A 15,297-nucleotide genomic window follows, 5' to 3' on the forward strand; every position below is an offset into this window, starting at 1 on the left:
TTACGTCGTTGAGTGACAACCTTGGACTAATTAGGATAGAACACGGGAGCTAACGTTTCATTGAAGGGAAAGTATTCATGTTCCGTCGGTTTCTGTCCTCGCTGAGTGCAGCTTATGCTGTAACAAATTCCTCATAGTTCCAACTTTTTAATACTTCATTCGACAAACAAATTAATCACATTTCCACCTATCCGATCGAAGCAGCTTATTTGTTCTAATATTCACGTCAACAGCGATTACCCGGTGGTAATTGGTTCAGGTAGCCTTCCTCCTGTTCAGCAGCAAGCCTAAGTTCAAACAGCTGTTTGAAGAACACTGGCAGCGATGTAGGCTCAAAGGCTTATGCCATTTTACGATGAATTTTAGCATCACAAATCAGCTTGCGTGAGTAACGAGACGAACGGTACATGGTTTAACTGGCCAGCATCCAAGCATCATGTGGTCTCCCACACGGTGTCAGTCAAGCATTTTCCGTTCCTGTTTACTCCGCACCATAATCGTGTTTGGATTACTCTTCTAGGAGCGAGTTATGAAAGTTCATTTTCACAAGCAATTTTCGATTGTGTACAGGCGGTATCAAGTCGGTTAGTGGTGTAGGTAAAAATCGATTTTTCCCCCACTGAAAAATATAATAATCGATCAGAATCTGCGGCCTGTGCTTCGTTGCTCACAAGAGCCACTCTCGTCAGCATATACATATTCAGTCTCAGTCAACAAATGGCGACCCCCCTCTAACCGGATACTGCGCAGTCCTTGAACAATAATAACCACTGCTCGTACCCCACGCCACTCTCCCTTCCATTTGGGGTCTACCACAATTTTCGTTCCATACCCAGTCCCATACCATCGTATTCACGTGTGCAAAATTGCTTGTATTAAATATTAATGGATCCGTTGGTCACGAGTTGAGGCCTTTACCGCACTCTTCTGATCGATAGTTTAGTGGGTCTGTACGGACGATTCCTGCGAGCTTTAGTTTCAATTGGGTTCTACCGCATCAAAGGAGGTCTGCTTTGTGCGTTGGTAATCCCGCCTTGCTTTCGAACTGGCGGCTTTAGCAGCCAGCAACAGGTCCATCAGTTCCGCCGCGCCGTTATTGATGCAATTGCACGTACATTATTTATTGCCCCAGTGATATTGTTCTGCGCGCGAATGCGGAGAACAATTCAATGGTCTGGAATGGAACCTGAATTGAGCTGAGTTGGATATTGTAAATAAATGCAACTTTGGACATTTCGAAATTATCACCGCTTGCTTTCTTGAAATGTAGCTAGTAATTAGCTGTCAATGTATTATACTAGGATCTTTGTAGTAGTAAAACTCACGTTCAATACAGGCGTCCTATTTTTTGTTAGGGGAAACTTTGCCACTGCGACCACTATTCAGGTTATCTTTTGTGGCAGCCCCTGTTAGCTCTACATTTTACAAGTTACGCAAATCCAATGTAGTTGGAAGCGAGTTTTTTTCTTTCTCCACATATGTAAACTCATTTCGGAATGTTACTTTCATATCCAGTCGTATATTCAGTTACTAAATTACATATTTGAACTTATGTCAATACACTAAGGTTTTTTTACTCGGCTTTTTTACACGGTTTTCGCAATTAGGACGGTTTTTTTGCACGATTTTCGCAATTAACACGGTTTTTCGCAAAAATATTCTAAGTCCTTTTAAAGGCAAAAGACTTAGACGAATTTTGATCAAGTTTTTTTGCACGGATTTTGCTTTTATTCAAAGACTAAAGATTTTTGAAAAAGTGGAAAAGGGTTCCTTCTAGCACGTCAACAATTTGGTTGCTTTTGGAACAGTATTAACGAGTAGACGCCGTGTCTGAGGCGATTTTGAAAACCAAGATGGCCACTTCCGGTTCAAAGAAATTCTCTAAACCCCATCAACATGGGTATTTTTGGAACGGGATTGATGAGTAGACGTCAGATATCGATGTTTAAGGCCATTTTGAAAACCAAGATGGCGACTTCCGGTTCAGTGGAATTCTCTAAAACTATCAATATAGGTATTTTTGAAACGGGATTGATAAGTGGACGTCAGATATCGATGTCTGTGGCCATTTTGAAAACCAAGTAGGTAACTTTCGCTTTGGCGGAATTCTTTAAAACTCAATCAATATGGTTAATTCCGGAATGGTTTTCATGAGTAGGTGCTAGAGATCGATGTTTGGCGCCGTTTTGAAATCCGAGATGGCGACATCCGATTTAGTGAAAATCTCAATAACCAAATCAATGCACGAAAAAACGCCAAAAATGAAAATGTAGGCTTCAGAATAAATCCGTAAGCTTAAGGTCGGGCTTGGTTTTAGCAATATTTTTAAAAGAGAAGGCCGAAAAAGGTGCAAATGACCCTAAGGTGTGTGTATGTGACCAAAAAGAAAACTTTGAATTCCAAAACAAATTGAACGTTCCAGCTTCCTGATGCCTAATTAAGGTTGATCAATGAAGTAGAATCACCAGATAATCTTAAACGATGCCGTCAAGAAAAGAAGAACGAAAACGAAAAGATGAAAACAAAAAAGAATGGAAACCCTAGAAAGTCCATTTTATATTATTTAGCCATTTTTCAGATAATGGGATTTTCAAAAACAATTCATAACTTTCTGATACAATGGTTCTCAAATTCGTACAATTCTATTTATTCATTTACTTCATTCAAAATGATTTTTAATTTCATTCTAAATAGTCAATTTTTTTAGTTTCTTCATTTCATGGAAGTCATTCCAGTATTGTTTATTTTATTCATTTTGAATATTTGAATAATTTAAGTGTATGATCATTGCGTGTTAATTATTTATTTCATTCAGCATTGTTATTAATTTTGTTCATTTGGGTTCATGTTAACTATTTTATTCGTTTCATTATTTGGATTCTTTCTGATCAGTTTATTTTTTTCGTGCATTTTATTTATGTAATTCATTTAACTTATTTTGTTCACTGTTTTCATTCTATGCATTCTATTCGTTTTTATTCCAGTTCAACATGTATGTTTCAGTTTCTTAATTTTAATAATCTGACTACTTTTCAGTTTTATTGATTTCATCGAAATTATTTATTTCACACAATTTATTTTTTTATAAATTTATAACTTTTTAACATCGCTTAATTTTATTTAATTCATTTTGTCCTGCATTTTACCAATTCTATTCGTTTTGTTTATTTGATTCCTTTGTTTTCATCTTAGTCAATTCATTAATTTTTTGTTTTATTAATTTTATTCAATTCATTCATTCCAATCATTATATTCATTTCATCCACTTCATTTGTTCGATTCATTGTATTCCCTGGATTCATTAAATTCATTCGATCCACTTGATTCATTTGATTTATTTGAGTCATTTGATTCATTTGATTCATTTGATTCATTTGATTCATTTGATTCATTTGATTCATTTGATTCATTTGATTCATTTGATTCATTTGATTCATTTGATTCATTTGATTCATTTGATTCATTTGATTCATTTGATTCATTTGATTCATTTGATTCATTTGATTCATTTGATTCCTTTGATTCATTTGATTTATTTGAGTCATTTGATTCATTTGATTCATTTGATTCATTTGATTCATTTGATTCCTTTGATTCATTTGATTCATTTCATGATAATTTATTTTATTCAATTTGTTAGTTTGAGAATAATTTAATTTATTCTATTAGTTTTATAACTATTTTTAAATATTGCCTAATTTTCCATTTAATGAGCTAATCTAATTTGATTTATGTATTTCATTAATTTTATTTATATTAATCTTTCTATTCATTTTATGAATTTCTAAGCCTTTTTTTCGTTTTTCGCTCCATTTTTATTTTGTTCGTTTTATTGATTTTTGATAGTTTATTCAGTTTATTCGAGGTTTTATTCGTGCAGACAAGAAACTGCTGTGTGCCTACTTTGCGTAAATTCTGCAAACTAATAAATGCTCCAACAGTGATATGTGTAAGAAATGTCTCATCTCACTGCTAGGTGGATTAAGTTGGTTTTTCTTTTCTAAGCGCTGTTGGAACGGTGGTGGTGGTTTCGTAATAACTTTCGCCATTTTCAAATATTTGTTACGTTTTGCTTGAATTTCTTTAGTGTTTATGCATAAAAGTAAGATTTCAGTCATAATTTGGACCCAACAATTTTACTTAATCAGACCGGGCTAAATCCAATCCATTAGAATTGATAAAATTATTATTATTTGGTTTAAGAAATAATGGTTTATGGGCCAAACATCGCCCTAATCCCATTTCGAAAATTCTCATAGGTTTTTTTTATTATTATCCACAAAATCGGAAATCGTCATCTTTGGTTTCAAAATGCCATCTGACTTCGATCTCTGGCATCTACGTACCAATCCCGTTCCGAAGGCACTAATATTGACTGAATTATTGAGAATTCCGCTGAACCTGAAGTCGCCATCTTGATTTTCAGAAGGAATCTCCAAGACCAGTCGTTATCCCTCATTCTGTAATTTTCTAAGTTTTTTACTTTCAAAAGAATATATGTAGATTGTTTCCGCCAAAATCTTGTTTATTGCGCATTTTGTAGTTGCATTAACACTGTTTTTTTACACGGAGTCCGCAATTATCGCGGTGATTTGCACTTTTTATACGGTATGTATCACCCGTGTAAAAAAACCTAGTGTATATGTATTTTCGGTAAGTTGAAATCTTGGATCTTAAAATGGCTTCAGATGTAGACATCTGGAAACTGCTTAGTCATCCGGTTCCAAAACATTCCATATTGTCTGAGCTATATAAAATTTTCCTATGCCGGAAGTAGTCATCATGTATTACAAAATATCTTCGGGCATTGATCTCTATTATACACTCATCAAGCCCGTTCCGACAATACCCATATTGATTGGGTTTTAGAGAATTTCACTTAACCGAAAGGTGCCATCTTAGTTTTCAAAATGATGTCAGGCATCGACATTTGGCGTCTAGGCGTTAATCCTGTTCTGAAAACACCTATATCCTTGAAATGCCGACTTCAATCTTCAAGATTCGTCTACATTGTTAAAAAATCTGCTGTTTTTGTACATATATAAAAAGACTTAGAATGAATGCAGAAACCGTGGTTTGTAATTGCGAAATCCGTGCAAACAAAATTCAAAAATCGTTCAAAGTCTTTTGCATTCAATGTAATGCAGTATTTTTTTTTACACGGTTTTTGAAATTAACGCGTTTTTTTTGCACGGATTCCGGAATTACCGCGGTTTTTTACACGGTTTTCGGAATTAACGCGATTTTTTTACACGGTTTCCGGAATTAGCACGGTTTTTTTACACGGATTTCGCAATTAAGGCGGTTTTTTTACACGGCACGTATCCCCCGTGTAAAAAAAACCTTAGTGTACTACTTTCTACTGAACACCTGACATCTATATTGACGGCGATTTTCACTGCTTTATGGTAAACCGAGGGAGCCATCTTGGATTTAAAAATGGCGTTAATTATCTATTTCTGGTATCTAATGACCAACCTCCTTCAAATGACACCCATATTGATGATAATTCTGTACAATTTCTGGTAACATGGCATAAATCTTCAATTTTCGTCATTTACCGATCAACCCCTTTTAAGTGGCATTTATGCTGATGATGGTTTTCACTGTTTTGTGGTACCCGGAAGCCACCATTTTTTATGTGAAAATAGCATTAATGGTGAATTTCTGGAGTCTACAGATCACCCTCGTTCAAATGACACCCATCTTGATTATGGTTTTGTTTATATTTTTTAGTACCGGCTTTGATTTTCAAACGGCGCACAGTGGCAAAACCCCAAAAATCAATGTCTTGTAATTCTTTTGTTAATATTTATTTCATTTTTCTCTGAGTTTGAATAAAATTATCTCAAAATTTCACGATAATCGGATGAAAAATAAATTTTAAACACGTCGTTGAAGTAAGTGACTTTCTGTTCAATTCAATTCATAAGAATTGTTCGTACCTTCGAATTCCAAATGCCGATATCTCAAGAACTACAGAGCCGATTGGAGCAATTTTGAGTTCTTTTGAAAGAAGAATGAATGTGCCAAACTTTAGATGTAAGTTTTTTATGCCGAAATCATATACGTTTGTCCTGAACCAAGAAAAAGCAATTGGAAAATTGATTGCCATATCAGTAATTTATCTTTATACGTCTTTCAATTTTTGAGATGGTCTGTCATGGGTCATTTATCATACAGCCCTCATTTTGCGTATTTTTGCGCCGAAGTTGTCTATGTTTTTGAAAATACCTATATGGACACGCCCTGTAGCTCAAAAATCTTCTTGCAAATTGGTTGCCTAAACAGCATAATATTACTGAAAAATTAGTGATTTTTACTAGTTTTGTCAACCTTTTCTGCTATTCGATGGGATTGGCTACTTTTATTAACGTGTATATTAACCCTATAACGATAAACTGGGTTTACATAAAAGTAATCGAAAAAAAAGAATTATTGAATTTCAAAACTGATAGCAGAAATGGATTTAGCGACCCAAAATTAATTAAAAACCCAGTTTTTAGCTACAGAAACCAATTTTCATAATTTTGTCACAACTTTGTATGGAGAGGTGCCACTGTGCGGTGTTAAGAAAGGCTTTCAATATAAGGTGCTCAAACCGAAAGTTATTTTGTTTTACGATTTTAAAGCCAAGGCATCAATCGACCTCTTGTGTAATGTTAAGGTTTATTTATACATTCATCATGTTCGAAAAAAAAATCAGGCGCGCTGAGTGACACACACACACACGAGTGTTCCAAGGGTAGACGTTCAACCAGTTCCACGTCAAGGAGCGCACAGTGGTCGGAAACGCCAAAAACGTGAACTTAATTCACTAGAGGCCAAACCATCGAATATATTCAAAGGGTGTCTTTGGAGGAATTGTTCGTATAAATATTCCCCACAATCTGATAACAGTTGAAAGTAGGCATGGCTTACTATGATCGAACTAAAAAAAATAACTTTTTATACTGACGAGGTAGAAAGATGGTGTCTTCGACAAAGTTTTAGAAATGCTCATAGTGAAGAATTTTTTTGCAGAACTTGAGCTTGTAGGACTAACGGTTATCTATTTATAAGGCGTTTTCCATGGCAACCCCCTTGAATCTAGTTTTTATTATATATTTTTTTTTCATTGTGACTTTTTGTGCAAACTATGTTCAAGATAAATGTGTAGATATCAAAACTACATATTATTGCCGAAGACTGCATGTAAAAACACTCATTCGTTTCAAAGTTTTTGAAGATTTTTATATTTTTTTACACCAACTTCAACTACGTATAAGAAAGAAATGTGCAAAGCAAAATGCACGAACAGGCACTTTTTTCACTGTCTAAAATACGTATTTACATACAGTATTTATTATCGATAAGTAAGTAATTGAATAAGTAAGCAAGTGAGTATACAGGTAAGCAAGTAAGTAAGTAAGTAATTAAGTAAGTAAGTAATTAAGTAAGTAAGTAAGTAAGTAAGTAAGTAAGTAAGTAAGTATGTAAGTATGTAAGTATGTAAGTAAGTTAGTAAGTGAGTAAGTAAGTAAGTAAGTAAGTAAGCAAGTAAGTAAGTAAGTAAGTAAGTAAGTAAGTAAGTAGGTAAGTAAGTAAGTATGTAAGTATGTAAGTAAGTAAGTAACTAAGTAAGTAAGTGAATACGTAAGTAAGTAAATAAGTAAGTAAGTAACTAAGTAAGTAAGTACGTAAGTAAGTAAATAAGTAAGAAAGTAACTAACTAATTAAGTAAGTAAGTAAGTAAGTAAGTACGTAGGCAAGTAAGTAAGTAACTAAGTAAGCAAGTAAGTAAAAAGTAAGTAAGTAAGTAAGTAGGTAAGAAAGTATAATATGTAAAAAGATCAGTTCAGTCAGTAGGTAAATGTATAGGTAAGTGTCCTGGTATCTTTTGTGTGACCTAATTTGGCTTGGCTTCGCGAAGAAATTTTTAATACTCAAAGTACCAATCGAATTTTAACAAACACCAAAGTAAGTTCGATTACTGAATTTCACATAATTTTCAACTATTTTTTGCGTCTATTTATGTCCAACCCATCATCCACATCCCAGGTGCTTTGTAAAAAAAATTTATGAGCAATAATCCAACCGTTACCGTCTGAAATTTATTCCACCTGTAACCCACCCAGAGCTCACGATCAGAGTTAAAAATATTCAAATTCATTGAATGAAAATTGATCACATTCAGCTGCATTCATTTTCAATATTCAGTGACGCGGCTAAAAACGTCAAACGAACAAACCGCCCATTCATCCATGCAGATTTTCATTCATCTCCGATTATTACACGAAGCGACCGTACAACAACGAATCAAACGCAGCAAAGTAGGCCGTGGCACAATGTAAGCGATGATGATTGTTGTTTTATATGCTTTACCGGCATTTGAAAACATTTTCCTAGATAATTAGTGAAATGAATATATTGTACGATATTCAACTGAATGAATAGCATGGATATTTGAATGAATATTTTTTCTATTCACCGCGAGTCTCTTCAGGTTCATTTTCAGCCGTCAAAAAAGAGCTTCGATTATTTTTAACTCTGCTCACGATTCCAGCACAGGAAAAGCGCCTATGAATTGTCGCTCTTGATGGCAGACACAGAACGCTCGGCGACAGCTTGAATCTGTCGCAAAACGAGAACCGCTCCACCGAGGGTAAATCACTATGACATTCAGGGACGTTTATTCCCAGCGGCGACTATTATTATTTCAACGCGATCTTGTACACATCTTCATAATCCTCGTCGTCGTCATCGTCGGTGTCCTCGCCGATTGCTGCGGGGGCCAACATTTTGCTCGGATTGGTGATACGGTGCGCGATAGGTACGTTGAGAAGCTGAAGCGCAAAGAAGCTAGATACGATGAATCTATAAAATAACTTGAAATGACAACGACTTGAATCGATAGTTTGAATAATTGGTAGTGCAATTGAGTTTAAACAGCTTAGCAAAAGGTGTGATTTTGTGTGACATCGGTGGATTGTCCGACTAGCATATTATAAAACAAACATTAATTAAAAGACCAAAACTCACTTCACCAAACAATGTTTCAACTAAATAAGTTAGGTGTGGTGTCCTTTATCAACAATTTAGTTCAATCAAATTATTTCCCTTTGGAGAGTAAATTTAGCATAGTGCTAGGCGTTTGGTTTTGGAAAAATAAAGACTAGTTTATGCTTTTCCACCAGTGAACCAGAGCTTCTATGCTTGCTTCCCGAGACATCAGTCGAGACCAGAAAGTTGCTTTAGGCGTTCGCACAAGTTGTGTTACTATTTGAATTTAGCGATTAATTGGTATCAAATTGGTGCTAGTTACTGGTGAGATGAATTCGAAGCGCACAAATCAGACATTATTTATCAAAAACTAGTGTAATTTTCGGAACTGTTCAAAGTTACATTTCGTAGCTGTTCGCAAAATCAAAAACAGATGAACTGTATTGAGCAGTTCGAATATTAACATTATCATGCATCAAAAACATGATAAATAGTGTAAGACATAACCTACAACAACCTTCGATCGCATTGAGATAGAAAAAAAAACCGAAGTGGATGCAGTTGAGTTTGGCTTACGCACATATCGAACGATTCTGCATTGTAATGATTCGCAGAAGAGTTACTCTGATCTCCCACTGCAATGACTGGCCAACTTTTTCGATCTTGGAACGTCCGGTCGATAAAAAAATGACGGAGCAGCTGTGAGCTGAAATGAAGAGTCAGGCAATTTTTCAAAAGGCCGTAAGTGCAAAATGTACACAAGCAAGATATGTGCATATCGTCAATAAAATCCGCGTTTGTTTACGTGGTTGGTTTTTCGTTATTTTCAAGAATTAATCTACAATTGCCAGAAAACCCAACTGAGACCTTACCGGTAACAATGTAACAATGTATAGAACAAGACAAAAAACAATCCCATATACGATGACGTTGTTTGCTGATGAAGATGGATGACGTTAGTTTGGACGATTTGCGTAATTTGGCAGATCAAGGTGAGCTCAGAGATGTACGAACCTGGAAGGAAGAAAAGAAAAGAAGTAATTAGTGCGCTTGTTACGTCTGAGAGCTGGTGATGAAGCGGCAAATCTTCTTTTTTTGCCGAGTTGGTAACTGAAGGTGTAAACAAAGGTGACTAATGTTGTGGTTCGGAATTGGGAATTTCGTTTGAGTTTCTGGAAACAGTGCTAGATTTCTATGTAGGTCTGTGAAATGGGTTGACGGGTTAAATTAAATTTAACTATTTTTCATATTTTTTTTTTAAATATTCCATTTTTGACTAGGCATACGCCAAAATTGTTTCACCTGTTAAAGATTTTGAGTTCTTCTGGCACAATGGTGAGAAAGCAATCAGTCCCGAATTACACTTTTGAATTTTTTGCGTCTATCTTGTGCCAAGTCGTTGCCAGATACTGATGAAACGAAGTCAAGCCGCAATTCATGACTTACTATATTTTTCACTTTCTATAGTATATTCGATTTAATGAGCACAGCACTGGTCAGACGATACTACGTCTGACCAGTGCTGTGAAATCTCACAATGGTCTTTAAATTGTGACGGTAAATATGAAGTGACCGTATCACCAGAAAAATTATCGTTATTTAATTTCCATTTTCCTCGCATAATGTTTCAGTTAACTATCTCTCACAGAAGCCGTGCTAGAGAAAGCGCATTGAAATGATAGATGGATTGAATACCAATCATTTTGTATTGGTATAGTAAACGAAATATTATCAATGTATTGTATTCAGATAGCATGCGGTGCTTTGTTGATTTCTTCTCCACCTTTCTGTTTCTTTTATGCAAAGCTATTTGTATGAAACCGCCTGTTTGTTAATACTACTTTGTTGTTTGTAATAAGATGACCACCATAACCGTATTTATATTGTAAACAAAATGATGGTCAGTTTCAATTCCTCTCAATAATGATTCCAATGAGTGAGAGGTTCAGAAGAGAACCGTCTTACAGTTTCCATTTCTTTGGCGTGAGAACCGTAACTCAATAAGCATCGCATAATGTTTTGACTACCAACCGTTTCATTCTATTTTATCTATCAGATTTACCATCAGTACCGTGGTGGAGCTCAGCTTTGCGTCTGACCTTTGTTCATTTTTTTTCGTGGTGAAATGGATGTGGGGCAAACGCAGATATAGTATGACATGAAATCCCCGAAATCACGGGCCGCTTCCCATGCATAAAGAACCAACGATGGAATCAGACGACGAATCACTCAACAGTCTGTTGGTTTTTCTCAGAATTTTCGTGTTAGCCCACAAATGTCGGTTTTCCCACATTGACACAATTTGATGTGATATACCTTTCAAGTTAATGCCGGTGAAGTTTGCGGGTTTCGCAAAAATCTACTGTAATGCCTCATTTGAGATTCAAGTACACCATTGAAATTTACTATCACAACAGAGCAATAATCGCTTCACCCGACGTGCAATGATTACTTAAGTTGCTTCCCGCTCTTACTTTTACTACCAACAATCTAGATTATCAACAGCCTAACTGCCCCATTTCGGCTACACCCGCGACGCGTTATCGTTCGTTTGCAAAAACAGCTGAGTTCACATAGCAGGTCATCCGAGTCCTTTATCAGCTATTTTATAGACAGTGATCCGTTAACACAAGTTTGAAAATGAACCATCTTGTTTGGTGACCAATTTTTATTCGAAAATATTTTATTTCAAATAAGCAGTAGTCGTCTTCATTCATCTATTTTCAAACTATTCGTTGATGTGATGGCATTGTAACGGAGCACATATCTGCCAGTAGACGCCAATCGAGTTGACATTTCTTTGACCTGATCAAACTAATTTCTTTGGTTTTTGGCCAACTAGGAAACTAATCCAAATAATTTAATGTGCGTGGGGAATACGCATGGTCTTGTCTGAGTGAAACAATGACAGTTGAATCATTTATGAAGATTGACCATTGACAATTGGCAATAAGGATCGTAAGCTAGCTACCAATGTGCGGCAGTCATAGCAGCGTGAAGAACAAATGTTTTCTCGTTATATTTATTGGTGATCTATTCGTTCATTAGTTTATACTCATTATATTAATTGTTTTTATTATAAATCAAACCGGTAGCTTGATTTCGGCTGGCCTACTTATTCAACCGTATAGAACTAAACAGATTATTTTTTTTACTTTATTGGTTATAAGTTCACACAGGATTTTCGAAAACAGAATGATGAAGGTAAAATTAGCAGCTTGTTTTGAATATAAAAAAAAAGTTTAATGCCGTTTTCGTTTTTGTATCCGAATCTGAGTAGATTGGCCCGAAACTTATATTTTTGTGTGGATTTTAATATTTGACATTCTGACTCAGATCGTAAAACGAAATTATTTTATGTCTAGATCCCATGTTTTCTGTATTTTGGCAAAATTTATGTGGAATTTTCAGGTACCTCTCAAATTGTTGCTTAGAGAAATTCGAAATTTCTGTATCGCCGATTAAAGCAATTATTCTCACTTATTAACTTATAAACGTGTTGGAAGCAATTATTCCAATTTATTAACTTATCTTATTACTGGATTAACCTTCCCTAGGTGTTGGGGTCAATATGACCCAAACTGAACTTTTAAAATGCGCTAACTTTTTTAGTTTTGCACCTAGCAGTTTGAAATTTCTTGACTCTTTCATGGAGCGCAACGATTTTCAATTGAGTTCAAAATTGTCGGGCATTCCTGAAGGGCTGTACAAAAAAAGTTACGAATAAGGTGTTAGCGGGTCATATTGACCCCGATTTCGAACTTAGTTTTAAGGCACATTTTCAGCCAAATCTACATGAACTTGTACCCAAATTGTTTGTTGAAGTTTCAATTTTCAGTTTCTGGTGAATATTACTGTATTTGACCAGGTTGGCCAGTGGGAATCGGTGCCGAATGGGGTCATATTTGGCATAAAAAGATGTATGCAGAACCGTCATCATAAATCACCGTTTTATTGACAGAACACTAATGATAAATGCAAATAAAACAAAAATGAGAATGTATATATTAAATTTGGAAATGATACGACCGATCTGGGATGTTCCGGATTACAATTCCGATGCCGATTCCGGCAGTATAATACTATTTCATATACTATTGAACAAACGACAGGGTGATCAATCATTGAAACTGATCCCGAAGTTTTGTAATATTCTTGAAAACTTATATAAAATCCCATCTAAAATGATAGTGATACTCTGATTCAAATACTTACTCTGGATTATACGTGAAAATCATTCGGAAGATCCGGAACATCCGTAAAACTGGCTAATTCATAAATCTAGTCCTAGAACTCCAAAGTTTTTTCAAAAATATTGGCATCAATTCGTTGTCATTACTGGAAAATCGACCCTATTGGCCATATAATAACTCTCCGGAGATCTGGAACATCCGTGGAACTATGCCCTAGAGATCTGAGATATTTTCGAAGACATATAAGGGTATATCATTGGCATAAATTCGTTCTTGTGACTGCGACAGGAACCCTTTGATCTATCGGATGATCCGGCGTAGAATAGGCCAGTTTACAAATTTGGTTCCCAGACATGGTAGCTTTCGCAAAATACTTTTCAAGGTTTTGTGGAATTCATTCATTTTTGTGCTTGGGACATGAACTCGTATTGACTCGTCCTTCAATAACAGTTTGGGAGTATCAATCTGGCAGCACAGGTCGCGTTGCATCCGCGTGCAATCAAGAGTAAATTTTCGAAAGGTTCGTTCTATTATTGTAAACAAAGATTCAACTGTCAATTCAAGGAAACTAATAACACTTCCAGGTAGACTAACACCACAATAATGAGGAGAAACGATTCGTCGTCAAGATGGTGATGTTAGTTTGCGCGGAAGTGGCATGTTTCGAAATGTTTACTTATTTTACAGTTCGTTTTTACGCTATGCCGTAAAAATGAAAAATTCCGTTCGAATTGTTATTTGCGACAGAGGATTCGTGTTTTTGAAGAGAAAATCCTAGCAATGTAAAACTAGGAAAGATGGATTCTGTGTTTACAGAAAGAGTCACGTACATAGTGATGGGGACCTTCAAGCGTCGATCTTTTATTCAAGATGCTTCCATGTCTATACAAATTGTCCATAATCACAATACCAATTCACTGAAACCAGCATTTGTGCTTGAAATACAGGAAGTATATATCTGTAACAAGTTATCATCAATTGCAAAGAAAATTCTAGAAATATTTTACTAAAAAACTGCGAAGTTTCAGAACCAATTTCAAATATTGAGCAGGCTGTTCCTAATTTTTTAGATGAACACTATGATACCAATTGGGTTCTTGTATCACCGCAAGTACAAATAGGTACATTGAGACTCCTACAAATACAACTACAAATACCTACAAAGCTTATCAATTGTCCAGCTTTACAGATATGCTGGATGTTCCAGGAAGATACGACACAGCCAATACGGTACAATGTCAAGTCACAAGTAAGAACTATAATGATACTTCATCTTAGTCACAAGTACAAATTTCTGCGAATGATATACACTGAAATCTCCATTCACGAACCAAACCGGGGGTTCGCAAATCGAATTAGTTCGTAAAAAAAAGTGTTCGCTATTGGGAACTGGTGGTAAAAAATTTGTTCGTTATTTGGGATTTAGTTCGTAAAAAAAATTCGCTTCACCTTCCTTGCAAAATTCGTTTCGTCAAAGCAGTTCACAAAATTTCAATAATTATTATGTATGAGTATTTTTGGAACGGGCTTGACGAGTAGATGATGAAAATGGATGTTTGGAACCATTTTGAAATCCAATATGGCGACTTCCGGTTGAGCAATATTTTTGTTAATCCTTACAATATGTTCCAAACATCCATTTTCATCATCTACTCGTCAACCCCGTTCCGAAAATACCCGTATTGCCGAGGTTATAGAGAATCCATCTATACCGGAAGCCGCCATCTTGGATTTCAAAATGACATACGACATCGATTTCCGTTGTATACTCGTTAACCCCATTCCGAAAGTACCCAACTTTTATTAGTAATTGTTAGCTAAAAATAAATCAAACTGTTTACGACTTCATACTGTACTGTACGTACACAAACTTTTTTTTACGAACCTGGTTCGTAAAAAAAGATTTCGTTATTTCGAATTTAGTTCGTAAAAACAGTTACATAAAAAAGAGTTCGTAAATGGAGGTTTCAGTGTACCCTTATATGTTTTCGAAAATACCTCAGAGCTCTAGCACAAGGTTCGTGAAGAACATGTGTAGGTCATAAATACGAACTCATTCAAATGAGAATTCGAGAAACACTAGAAACAAAACACCTAAGGTTCTAAGACCAATTTTATGAAT

General features: G+C 35.5%; 1 protein-coding gene across 7 annotated transcripts in view; it reads right to left on the bottom strand.

Moving 5' to 3' along the window:
* The window catches only part of LOC131692000 (terminal nucleotidyltransferase 5C), a 360,737-nt gene that overhangs the window by 63,544 nt on the left and 281,896 nt on the right, over positions 1-15,297 (bottom strand). Inside the window, exon 2 of one of the 7 annotated variants that reach the window (XM_058978821.1) lies at positions 9,855-9,996. The exons of the other annotated variants lie outside the window; for them this stretch is intronic. The gene's annotated coding sequence lies outside the window, so the exon portion shown is untranslated. The remainder of the gene's footprint in view (positions 1-9,854; positions 9,997-15,297) is intronic. 7 annotated transcript variants of the gene reach the window in all.

Source organism: Topomyia yanbarensis, chromosome 3, assembly GCF_030247195.1.
Source record: "Topomyia yanbarensis strain Yona2022 chromosome 3, ASM3024719v1, whole genome shotgun sequence".
In the NCBI taxonomy this organism is placed as follows: Eukaryota; Metazoa; Arthropoda; class Insecta; order Diptera; family Culicidae; genus Topomyia; species Topomyia yanbarensis.